Here is a 13,973-nt window from a genome sequence, read left to right on the forward strand (position 1 = left end):
CTTAATGGTGGTCAATAAAGCATTTGTGTAGAGTAAATAAAGCTAAGCAGTAAAGCATCTTCAGATGTATAAGTATCTTTGGATCCATATTTCCCCATCTGAATTATACACTGGCAAAGACGTCAGCCTGTTGTCCATTTCTTTGTGCTGCTGTTAAAGTAATGTTCCAAGTGTTGACAGTTTTTGTAATTAAAGCTCTTAAATATCAATCAACTTGTGACCATAACCTCATGCTGAAAAAAGCCCAAAATAAAATTTCAGTAAAACAAAATAGGAAACATAGGTTTAGTTAAATTTTGCAGAGCAGTGTTTTATTATATTTTTATGTGTAGGCAACCTGAGCTCTTCAACAAGAAATGTATTGCAACAGGGTGTCATGCTTTTCAGTAATCATAGACAACTTTTTTACAAAATAGAAGGACAACTCTTACACAAAAGCACCGTGATTGATGCGATGTCAACAAATCCATTAGTTTTTGCTTGAAATGTATGCTGTATTGCTTTTTACCAAAAACAGCTAAGAGCTTTAAAATCAATTACTTTTCATTCAATCTCCTTGATTAAATGTTGACCAGTGAGTACAGACATAAGGTTATCAGTTCTTGAAACCACATCTTCTTGCAATTTTGGCTGGCTACTGTGTGCTGCCTCAGTTCTTCCACTTGACTGTTGTGTAATATTGTTACCAGATACTGTTGGATTCTTCCTCAAAGGTTGATTAAAATGTTGCTGTGGTTGTTGTTGTTGCTAAACCAGCACAGATAGATGAATTGCCTGGTCTGATCAACTAGTAAGGATGATAATTTTAACAGTTGTCTTTTAGATAGAATTGTGAGCAGGTGTTCAGGCTGTAGAAGTTTAAAATAAAGGATTGTGAGGACATGATCATAAGAATGGAAAAGAATAAAGAGACTTGAGATGTTGAAGGGAAGAGAATACTGAATCTGGAGATGATCTGAATGTGTAAAGAGATGAAGGAGAAACAGAGATGATGTCAAGGTTGTGAGCCTCGGCAAAAAGAGAACGGTACAAGAGGAAAAAAAAAAGTGGTAAAAAAGAGATTCATAAAAAAGGTAAGTAAATCAATATTGGGTATATTAAGCTTTAAGAAGGCAAGATGTAACATCAAAGATATTCAAGACAGAATGGAAATGGACAGTTTTAATATGGGAAGGTAATTTTTATAGCTGTTTTTCAAAACTAAAAACCCTGTAAACTTTCAACAAATAATAGAATTTATAGTGTAGCAAAACCACTAGTTTTTCTTTTGTTTTTCTTTTAAAATGCACTCCCTCCCCTTCCCCAACTATTTCTGACTTTTCCTTTCCCTTTCTATTCCCTATAGATAATTATAAGTAAACTAAGATGTAGGATAAGCTTTAACATTTTATTTTAGGTAGTAAGTTTTATTTTTCTCTCCCCTCTGCAAATAAGCACCCTGCTATTTTGATATAGATATCCACAGTTTTATAAGTGATAATTATTATGTTTGTATTGATTTTTTAGTGCTTTTATATTGTGTGATTACTGTTTTAGGCCTATATATGTAAGTTAGCATAAGTCATGTCAAGTTTCCATCTTGTAATGTCTAGCCTCCATCTTATCCCCATGCCCGGTTGTGTAACCTATGACTCATACTACCCCTCCTATGTAACTTGGTTCCTGAATGAATGGGGATGAATGAGAGTGCTTGAGAGACAATGGCAGTAGGTCTAAAAATAGCTTCCTCTGAATGACCAAACCATCAACACCAATACCTGGACCAAGGATCCAGCCCTTGGAACCACCCTCAGAATTCAAGATACAAAAGATGAGGCAACCCACCATTGTGCCAAAGCTGCACATGCTCAGTAAGAACACCTGGAACCTTCTGGAAGAGGACTGACATTACCTGGACATTCCCTCCCCATAGGAGATAAGAGGTAGTCTGCCTCATTAAAAGGGACAGTGAAGACAGACCCAGTGGGACTCCCTCTCCAGCACCATGCCACACCACCTATCCACCCAGATGCCCTGCTGGTGACCCCCCTCTGGACAACACCTACTGGACAAAGACCTCTTTCCAGCCTGGATAGGGAGCTATCACCCCCCAACCTCTCTTCAACCAAGGACTTGGACTCTGTTTCTCTTCCCTACCTGGACTCCAACACTTCCACTGAGTATCTTTCTCCTGCTGCCATTGTGAGTGCTTGTGTGTGTGTATGTATATGTGGGAACCAATAACTTCATGGAGCTGTGTAGTGTGTTGTCTGTTTAATAAATCTGTTATTTTGAAACCCCGAGTTGGGTGTTTTTCTGTTTCCTGACTGTTTCCTCCTTGCCAGCACCTATCTACCCACCCCCAATATCTCAGCTGTCTGCCTCAGTTTCCAGCCCCAATCTACCTTAAGTAACCCCAATCCTCAGTTCTTCAACCAGCTTCTTTCTAGTCCATAGGTTCTAATCCCTGTTCTGGCAACTTTCACTCCTGATACTTTAACTCTCTTTCTGACCTGAACCTTCCCCCAAGCTTTCCAGGTACCCCAAGTACACACATACACACTGTACCATCCAAGTTAGGAACTTATCTGTGTGTGTAGGTGGGTTGTATGTGTGTGAACTGGTGAGTGTGTGTGTATGTATATATGTCATTGTGTGCATAATATACGGATGAGTGATCTGTGTATGTGTACTGAGTATACAGGTAGGGACAATTGATTTTTGTCTAACTTTTGGGGTGTATAGTGTATGTGCTTGAATTGGTGATAGGTATGAATGTGCCTATGGGCTGGTTTGGATGTGTATGTGCCTGAGTTGGTAGTGTGTGTGTGTATGTAACTAATTGATTTGTGTGTTTGTATATGTGCAATTGTGTCACACCGTCCTAACAGCACAATATTGAGATCCTGAGGGTTGGCCTGACCCCAGAGGGCAACAGTAGGGTCTAAAAATTGTATAACAATTCAGTTTTTGTCTCTGAGAAAACTTCAATTTTCTAATTTCTGCTCAGAAAAGTAGTGCATAACAAACAATTACATAAATAATAGTATTAAAAAAATGCAGCCCTTTATTGAGAAAACCAAGAATGAGTTTTCTCCATTGTAATTTTTAACATACTATATCTGTTCCTTACATTCTAACTGTAGAAGGATTTTAATACATATTTTTGATTACATAGGTTTGAATTGTAATCTTGAAAATGAAACACAGCTAATATAATAGGGTTTCATTTTAATTATGGGAAAAATTGATTTGTTGGTTTTTTTTTTTTAATCTGAAAATCGGGATTTTTTTTTTTTAATGAGAGAAAACTAGGACATCCCTGGTCATCATGAATGAAGTATACAAGAATATACAAACATTTCAGGAAGAAACTATCAGTTACTGTAAGATATTACTGAACTTATACAATTCATCCTCACACACAACTTCAGTTTCAATAACCAATCCTTCCTCCAGATCATGGGCACAGCTATGGGGACCAAAAAGGCCCCACAATATTTTTTTATGGGCCAAACTTTTTATGGGCCACCTGGAAGAAGAATTCATCAATAATTGCACCATCAAACCCATGCTAAACCTAAGATATATAGATGAAAGCTTCATCATTTGGACTGAAAGCCTACCATCTCTAATAGATTTCCATCACAATTCAGTAATCATAACCCCTCCATCAGACTATCTCTTGACTATTCCAGCACCAACACTTCCTTTTTGACATTATGATCAATATCCAGAATGGTAAAATACAAACTACCATATGCAAGAAACTCAGAGACCAACATACATATCTGCACAGAACCAGTAATCACCCTAAACACACCAAGAAAGATGAATTATACAGCCAAGCCCTCCAATACCAACAAATTTGCACTGCAGAGAAGACTCACAATTGTCACGTTGCCAATGTCAAAAGGGCTTTCATTCAACCAGGATACTCTGCCAGACAGGTAGATCACACTTTTGAAAGAGCCACCCAAATACCATGTGAATAATTGCTATAGTATAGAAAGAAAATCCCTATGAATTGCACAACACTAGTTATGGCATACAAGCCCTCCCTGGAACCTATATGGAAAATCCTCAAACAATTGCAACCAATACTAAAAGACAACCTAATGCTTAAAGAAATCTTCCAGAACCACCCATCCTAGCCTTTAAACAAGCACCAAACCTCACCAGCCTCACCACCAAAAGCAAACTTCCTATGGCCCAAAGCACACAGAATGGATCCAGACCATGCTGGGACAAGAAATGTAAAACCTGCCAACACATCCCACCACTCCCACAATAACTACAGTCACAACAGAACCATCGTCATTCCTGGATCTTACACCTGCACCTCCAGAAATACAATGCATCTGATCCAGTGCACTAACAATATTTTTTATGGGCCAACCTTTTTATGGGCCACCTGGAAGAAGAATTCATCAATAACTGCACCATCAAACCCATGCTAAGTAGGGAAATATTGTTTCCTTTGGGAGAAAAATATAAAGCAATATCCCTTTCTTAGTTCTGATCAGACATTAAGTTCTGTTATTTTTATGATGGATAGTACTGCACAGAAATATTAAAATGTAATTGTTACACTGTTTATGTAATATCTATGGTAGATACCCTTGAATTTTGCAAGACTGAAATAAATTTGCTTGACTAATAATATTTCAGTGGTTGATTTTCTTTGGGGAAGGAAAAAAAAAGCTTTAAAACTGAAGTAAAATAAAACATAACTGAATATGGTTATGGAAGAAACAACCTGTTCATGGGCAATACTCCTTCATTGCTTTCAAAATATAGTTGGGTTGGTTGAACATAAGTCATTTCTGCGCTTAGTTCTAGGTAATTCAGGAATTATAGGAACTCTGGTGGCTTGAACCTTGAGAACACTACTCTTTCCATTTTTTTTTCCCAGCAGCATCTCATACATTAAAATCCTATAACCTCATTTAATTCATGTCTCATACATGCTCATTTGAAGCTATGCATCAAAGCAAAATTTTGAGACTAGTATAAGTTGTTATTTTTTTCAGGACTGAAATATCTACGCACATATTAAGGAAGAGAAAATGAAGCGTGCTTTAAGTGAAGCCATATTTTCTTTTTCTTTTTTTTCATTTCTTTTTACTTATTTCATAAGTGTTGTTAAAATTAATAGGTAAAGTATCTATGTCTAGAAAAGGTTTCAGATGAGGCCCTGGTAAAATAGGCTGTATATATTTGTGCATGCTGTCCATTGATTGCTGTCAATTACTTTTGCAATGGCAGATTGTCATAGACTGAGAGGTTATTTCCTCACCTAGTTTTTCTTACTTCTTCCTATAGATATTTTAACCTGTGTATTGATTTTTTTTCTTTGTCTTTATTGCTTCTTTTTACTCTGATAACATTTCAGGTTGGTATCTGACTTCTGCTAAAGATAAGATATATATATATATATTTGCTTTACTTTTTAAAAATATGATATTCATTTATAGAATATCAATTATTGTTTTTGAAATATTGTGAAATTTTATTAAAAATATAGGTGAAGCTTAGAAACAGAAGTGGGGAAAATACTTCATAATTCCTGTTTCCAGAAGCTTTTAAATTTACAAACCATTCATCCACTATGCTTAAACTTTTTTTACTTGTTTTGAGCTCAGAGATGAACAAGTTGGAGTGAATTATTTTAACTTGATTTCCAGTCAGTGGAAAATGGGGAAATCCTTTTTTAAATGTATTTATTTATTTATTTATTGGTAAATGCAAGCTCATTTTTAGACTAAGGTTGAATCTTTAGTCTAAAATCCTTATTTTTTCAACTGAATATATTTATGGGCATAATTATACTCACTTGAAAAATCACTTTTAAACATTCTGTTAATGAATCACTTAGCCCTTAGACGTACTGCATAATTCTTTGTATCTAGACTGATGAACCCAAGAGGGCTCTCTGGGACAGTTGTCCAAGGAACATTGTAAATACCTATGGTGTAAAATCTTCCTAAAATCTTGCAGTTATGTTTAGAAGAAAAGTGTGGTCATGAAAATATTTTAGATACTTGATTTTAGGTGATTGTAGGGTCTGTATTATTATGGGTTTCTTACCCAATAGTATTCAAATTGTAAGTGGAATATACTATAATTCTCTCTTTTCAATCTAGAAAAAATAAAATATAGAAAGTCCTTTGCACATGGAAAATTTACTGGCATCAATAAAGTCTGTATATAAGATTATGTCCTTTTTCTGTTATATAAATGGGTGTGTTAATTGCTTACTCAGCCTTGAGAGATCTTGTCTTCTTTCCAATTATAGCAACAGGGAGTAGTCACCTTGGTTTAACAGTAACTCTCAGAAAGAAGCATTGTTAAACTGAGACCATGAAAATGCTAACATTAAGCAATCTCTAATTTGTCTGCACTCCAAAGAACAAACACATAGTATTAAGTAAATTAATTGAATTTTAAGGAAGTGTGTGTGTGTGTGTGTGTGTGTGTGTGTGTGTGTGTGTGTGTGGACAAAGAGCGTGAGATCCATAGTTCTATAAATATAGATCTATAGATATTTATCTATATCTATATATCTATATATCTGGATTTTAAGAGTTAAAGGATCTCTCTGCTGTCTTCTATTGATGAACTAAATAAGGAAAAAGGAAGAGAAATATTTTTCTTTTTCTTTTTCTTTTTCCTTTCCTTTCCTTTTCTTTTCTTTTTCTTCATGGGCAACACTCACCTTTTCCATACAATATTTTCATTGGTTTTGAAAAATGTTTTAAGATCTGTGTGTTAGAGCAATGAGACATCATTAACTTTTTATCATGTTGTTGAAAATAGCAGAACTGTACTTTGCTATGCTGTTAGCTAACCTAAATAATGTCTCCCAAGGTATTGGGAATCTGTTATGAGGGGGGAATCCTGGTTTTCTCTGATAAAAAAAAAATCCCCAATTTTCAAGTTATAAAAAGTAACCCTGAATCCACATTTTTTTCTATGATCAAAATGAAACCCAATGTGGATTTTGAGTTAGTTTTTCTAATCAGAAAAATTGGGGATTTTTTTAATAAGAGAAAATCAGGATCCCTAGTTATGAGAAAAGCAAATGCAGAGGGGTGAGAGGAGGGGGTTGGGTTGGAATGTTCTTACCTTGGGAGAGGAATATATTTTGGGGGCTACAGCCTCCATTCAAGATTCATCTAGATCTTCAAAATAATGAATACTGTCAGAATTGAAATTGTGGATCTCTTATGTTGGTAAGAGGAAAAAAAGGTGAATACAAGCTGAATTAACTCTATTAAGGACCCCTCCTTGGCCCAGCACCCACAACAGCACCCAAAACCAGGATCCCTGATTATCAGTAGAGGTTACACAGTAAGATATTTTTTTCATAGAAGCCAGACAACACTTCCCTCAGAGGGCTGGACAGGGACCAACCTTAGTTCATCCCTTACATTGAGAATTGTCTAGCCCCTGGCAGCAAACCATGTATGTATGCTCCAGAGGGAAAATATATTGGGAGTGAGTTATCAAATGTATATTTTCTACTGGATAGTCAAAATAGCATGTTGGAAAATTAAAACAAAGACTATTGCACAAGGTAATTTTGGGATGGACTTATTTAATATTTTCATATTGTGGGTTCATTGTTACTGTGTTTCCATAGTACTTCCTCTTATTATTATTTCTCTTTAGTTGCTGGTGGTATGATCTTATTTTGTTTTATTTTATACAAAGGCTGGACAGAATTTTATTTCACCAAGTGGATGACTATAGTGAAGCTGGAAAATATCTCTGATTTAGTTGACTAAGCTACTTTGGGCTGATTCTTATATGCCCTCTGTTATAGAAACAGAACAATGCCAGACTCTGCAGAATCTGCAAAATCATGTGTTTGGTAGGTCCCTATATATGGGTGACTGTGGGAGTTTAGCTATGCCTGAAAAAATAAAACACACTCTCTTTTTAATATTAACTGGTTAATTTCCTTTATTTCTCACCTGCCATGATTTCAATGGAATAAAGTAGGGAAATAAATGCAATCCTGAGAGACAAAGAGGATATTGTTTCTGTGGTTCAGCAAAATAACATGTCTGCACAGTTATTATGTCTCTCTTGGATATACTTAGTTCCCTCTCTTTGGGAAGTCTCACTTTCTTGGTTGCTTGCCCTGCCCCATTCTTCTCCGCACAGATCCCAAGCAAATGGCAATCCTGTGCCACCTTGTATTTTCTACTGATATCTAAAAGTGGGGTTCACTTCCCTTGGTTAATCCTCATCCACTTTGGTTCTATTCCTTTTAGGTCCCTGGGAAGGTACCAGATGTCACCGGGAATTGGACTCACCAACTCGGAAGTCTCTGTCGTCACCTCACTTTGGCTTCCCAGGTAAGTCTCTCTCTGAGACTCTTCTTCCATTCTCTTCTCTCTGCCATCTGTTGTCTCTCTCTTGTAGTCTCTCCATACTTCTTCTGGGTTTCTTTCTTCTTCTTTCAGGAACTAATTCCAAGCTCTGTTCCCCTTTAAATCCTTCTGTCCCTCTCCTGTGTCTCTTTCAGCCTGCACTCTCTCCCTACTCTCTCTACCCATGCAGCTCTTTGTTTTTTTTTTTTTATCTGAGTCCCATTCTCCTCCATCTGGGTGTCTCTGCCCCCTTCTCTCCTCATCATCTCATTCTTCCCTTCCTAGGCTCATTGCCAAGGTAAGTTTTCTGTCTCCCATCACTTCCCTGGAGTTTTGTAATGGGGCAGACTTGTTGCCCTGTCACAGTGACACTTACACATCCAGAACGGGTGACAGAATTACTTCTGCATGAAAGTGGAGCAAGTAGCAGTTAGACTCAAGTAAATAGTTAATCTGATAGTAGTTAGTCTCAAGCTATACTGGTTGCTCATTAGGCAAAATAAAATTCCATCCTCAGTGTCTGAGAGTGGAAAAGTATTACCTTAAAAGCCATTAGTGGAGAAATTCAGTTTTCTTAAGTTGTGGATTTGAAACAGTTCTGTTTCCGAATTTAGAAAGAATGCCTACATTCTGAATGTCTCTCATTGGTGATGACAACATCTGGTCATAAAGTTACACAGAAGTGAAGCTTCTGTGGGTTTGATAAACTGAAAAAGTAGAAGATCGTATGTTAGGGCATGTTGTCACATTTGATTTTGCATTTTTTTCCTAGGGCACATGCAGGTTACCACAATTTAGTTGCTCAAGACTGTCCTTAAAGAGCTTTAGGTGGACCTTGGTAAATCAAAGAAAGAGATATTCACTTTCATGTAGGCTTGGGAAGAGATCAAAGTAAAGATCAAATCAGGGCAAGCTAAAACATGTTAGCTAACCTTGAGCTAATCTTAACCATTCTTCTATTCTAAATAAACTGTATGATAGAAGATAGAAAGTACCCCTCTTTTAACAGGCTGGCAGGCTGTGTTGGAATTGAATAGCTAATGGTAGCCACCTCTTGGAAGACAATAGACTGTTAGAAATCTAAAGAACATACATATACAAGTACACACACACACACACACACACACACACACAAAGTAAATATAGTTATGTGCACTATATGAATTAAATATGAAGTGGTAGCTAATGCAACAAAATGGGATTAACAAAACCACATAAAGAAGGGAAGGTAGAGATGCACTTTATAGACAGACTAACTGAACTGGAGGATGCATAAGCTTTTGTAAGTAAGCATTCACTCGGATGCTATGAAAGGGCACACATACAAAATGCTATAAAATGAGAGTGATTTTAATACAACGGGCAAGGTACATTTGCACCTCATAGAATAACTAAATCAGAAAAGTATAGCATGAGCATTCAAGTTCATTCCATCACATACTGATATCAGATGTTCAATACAAAAGACAGGGAATGGAGAGAGATGAAGAAAGGCAGTGGGGAGGGGGTGGAGAGTACTGAGAGGCAAACAAGTAATAAACCCATAGGGACAAAAGGGTCAAAAAGGCTAATCCAGATAATGGGATAAGAATCTATAGTCCCTGTTTAGACCATATGTAATGCAATTCAGCCTGTGGACAATTCCCCTCCCCTGAATTTTGTGTTCAAGTTGTTTTTTAAAGTTTTGTTGTTTAAGAACAACTACTCTGAGGTCAGTGGTTACATTTCCATGTTTAAAATATTCTGCCACCATGCTTTGTGTATTTTTTTAACTTGATGTCAGATCAGTGTTTCCTCATTCTTTTATATATGGATGCTTGTCTCTCCAACGTAGACAGCAGCAGGACCTTGTCAGCAAGTAATAACATATATGGTGGTGGAAGAGGTGTAGGTGAATTAATCTTGTGTGCTATCTGGTGTTTTTTGGTCCAGTGAGTATGTGGTCTGTGTTGATGAGGGAGTACAACTTGCGTCTGGGTCCATTGTAAGGTTGGTGCCTCCATAGTAATAGGAGTTAGGTAGCCTGTGAATAGAAATACTGTTTGTGTTTGGGTGAGCTATTTATAAGCAAGGATGAGGGTTCAAGTTGGTAGTCTGGTCTGAGCATGTTCTTTCATAGCATCTAATGAAGCGAGCTCTTACTCAGCTTATAGGTTTCTGATTCTGTTAGTTTATAAAGTGCATCTCTACCCTGCCTCCTGCCTGAGTTCAGACTAACATAGATTACTACCTCTCTCTGCACAATTACATAACATCAGAAGATGATGCTACCATCAGTGATAGACCTCTAAACATTCAGGATGCTTTGTACTTTTTCTGTTGCAAGTGAAATTAATACCTATTAATGATAAAATATTCTATATAAATAAAATATGGAGTGAAGATTAAATAAATTTGCATTACAATTTGCATTTTTTTCTCCTTTGCATTTTTAAGTACATAAATTAAATGGTACCTTAAGTAGGTGTTCCACATTGAATATAGTTAAAACACATGCATATATGTAGAAACAGTACTGTTATGCTTTCACAGATAATATAGCAATGAGACACATAATAATAGAGACTAAATTACACGTAAAAATTACATGTCACCATTTTTCAGCATTGAGATGCTGATACATATAGCACTCCAGGCATTTTAATTAAAGCACTCTCTCCCCACGTCCCTCCCACACATACACTCCCAGAACACATGTCTGAGTGTCACTCCCAGCCCTTGTACAGCACCAGAGCCTTGAAATTGCTTTTGTACCATGTGGGAGCTGGGACCAGCTTCTGTGCCATGTTGATGTTACTACCAGCCTCGGCACTGCGCCAGAACCTTAAAATAGGCCCCCTGCAATCCCAGGGCTGAGACTGAAAATCATCTGACTTCTGGTCTCAGCCCTTGGTTTGCAGGGAAGCTGGTTCAAGACTCTTGTGCATATTATGATCTGTATTTACATAATATTATTCATTATAATGGAACTACTCAGAAAATTATTAAAGTCATATTAATGCTCACTACTATCTAAATATAACACCTGCTAAATGTAACAGTACCCTAAGCCTCTTTACACATTTAAGCTTATATCTAGGTTTAGAAATATTTTTTTGATAAAATGTTACTAATCTCTTATAGTGCAGATCAGTGTTGTTACTATTTTTCTGCATAACTGTTACACAAATTGCTAACTGCTCAAATCACAAGTGAGACCTTATAAAAGGGGATAAGGCAAAATGCCATGTTTATTGATTAGAAGCTACAGAGACCTAGGTTTGTGCCCACCATTTATACAAACAGATACATATCATCATGCACATTACCAGACATAAACATACGCAAACACAAAACAACAATTCCATTAAAGAGTTATAGTTACCAGCAGCAGTTGCTCAATATTGACTCTGGGTGGCTAGCCCCGGCCTATTGTGGAGGAAGCAAAGCTAGAAGTTGGAGCAGGGTGGACCAACGCATCTGTGCTCCAAGAAAAGCAGCAGTCGAGAAGGCTCACCCAACTTGGCATTTTTCAGATCCCCCTTTTATAGGGATTGCCAGTCTTTGTTCAGTATTTTGGGTTTTTTTCATACTCAGTCTTTGTTTAGAGGTTGTTTCTTATTAATTTTCTGGTTATCTCAACTCAAGGTTGTGTCGGTCATAGAAGTTGGCATCTCAGACTTGAAGTGTCCTTGCAGCCCACATAGGAGGAAATGTAGCATTCCTTTTCCTTGTTATCTTCTTTGTGCACTACGCTTCACATGGATTCTTCAGCCACCCATTAATTAGTTCACTGACTGGTAACTTACACATTGACGCCGTGTTGCCCACACAAACAATTAAATCCTTCTCTGCTTACATGTGAAATTTTCATTCTTTCACCATTCACCCTCTCACACACATACCTCATGTACACACAGGGCATACAGAGTTCATTGGCTTATGTCGAACAGAAAACAGGCACAAAATGGAGTTCAGTTGCTCCTGAAATACAGAAACACGGCTAATAAAGATCATAGAGGTTTATCAATTTAACACTATTCATCTAAACACATTCCAAATATTTAATTTAATATGCAAAAATTCATACTACATAACAATATGTTTAACTTTAAAAAAAGATGGCAGTGCATATCACAGAATTGCAAGGTAGGATTGAATGACAAACCAGAAACAGAATATATGAAAATTGATATCCAAACCTTGATTTTTGCCGGAACTACGTTTTGATGACCAGGGACCCTGGTTTTCTCTGATTTAGAAACATCCCCAATTTTCAGTTTAAAAAAAGTAACCCTAAATCCAGATCCTTCGGTGATTTAAATGAAACACCATATACATACATACGTACATGCATACATACACACACACACACACACACACACACACATGCACACACACACATGTAGTGTGTGTGTGTATGTATGTATATATACTGGTGTTTCATTTTAATCATGGAAAAATATGGATTTGGGGTTACTTTTTTTTAACTGAAAATTGGGGATTTTTTTTTTAATCAGGATCCCTATTGATGACTAAGCTCATGGAAATTCTGAGCAACTTTGTTAGCCCAGAGCTAACCCAGAACTGAATGATTGCTACAAATATTTAAAATATCCCAAACCAGGTGTATATATGCTTTATAAACATAAAACATACTGGTTCTGAATAAAACAAGTTATGATTATGAGTCCTATGTACAAGAGAAACTCATATAACACATCCAAATTACACTTGAGGGCAAGGAAAATATAAAAAATAAAGTAAAAAATGGAAATAAGATAAATAAAACTGGGAATATAAGTAAGAGTAAGAACCAGCTTGGATCAGGAGATGAAATAAAGGAACTCATAGAATAATAAAAAGAACAAGTGTCATTTTATGAAGACGTCAATTAGACAAAGATTAATAGTTGATTTTTACCTAGCAAAATTCTACATGCTGTTTTCTACTTTCATCCATATTGTTTGCAAAATCTTTACTAGGAAGATTCAGTAAGATCAAACATAAGTAAGAAAAATGTTTCTGCAATTTTTTATAACTCTTTGGCTTGAAATAAGGGAAAACCAAATCAGCAGTTTTGAAGTCCTGTCTGGATTCTTGCTTCCTGGCTGTTCTTTTATTTACTCTTACTTTTTATAGCAGAAGTCAGATTTTTCTTTGTAGTTCCTAGGTTATGCCTATGAGAGAGTTTACAAGAAGCCTATTCTAACCTAGTGATCCCTACACAGCCTTCACATACAGTTGCTGTGACAGCCACCTCACATCATCTGGGAATTCTCCATGCTATTGGCTCTACTTTGTATGGCTCTGTATTCAAGGGGGTCTGTACCACCACCCTTGTCCCTTCCTTATCTCCTCAGCTGAATTTAGCAGCAGGTAAAAAGAATACATAAGCAGAGGCAATGCTATGGCAAAAGCCCCCACCAATCAGCTGGTGAACTGACATCACAGCCCAGGTGGAGCTTCAGCAGAAGCTATGTTAACATGCAGCTCTCTGAACTCAAGGGAGCTCACTGGATATGTACTACACAGCTGAAGGGGCATGTAAGCATGCCACCACCCCTCCTGGATCCACCACTGAATCATCTTAGAGATGTGCTGGACAGATCTCTGTTTTTGTCATACACTACA

General features: G+C 36.9%; 1 long non-coding RNA gene across 1 annotated transcript; it reads right to left on the bottom strand.

The window, feature by feature from the left end:
- Positions 1–284: 284 nt before the first annotated feature.
- LOC109283024 (uncharacterized) lies at positions 285–8,604 on the bottom strand. Its single transcript, XR_002090068.2, has 2 exons — positions 8,304–8,604; positions 285–848 (listed from the first exon to the last, which is right to left on the bottom strand). It is a non-coding gene; the product is annotated as an uncharacterized LOC109283024 (long non-coding RNA).
- Between the last annotated feature and the right edge of the window lie 5,369 nt (positions 8,605–13,973).

Source organism: Alligator mississippiensis, chromosome 1 (assembly GCF_030867095.1).
Source record: "Alligator mississippiensis isolate rAllMis1 chromosome 1, rAllMis1, whole genome shotgun sequence".
NCBI classification, from domain to species: Eukaryota; Metazoa; Chordata; order Crocodylia; family Alligatoridae; genus Alligator; species Alligator mississippiensis.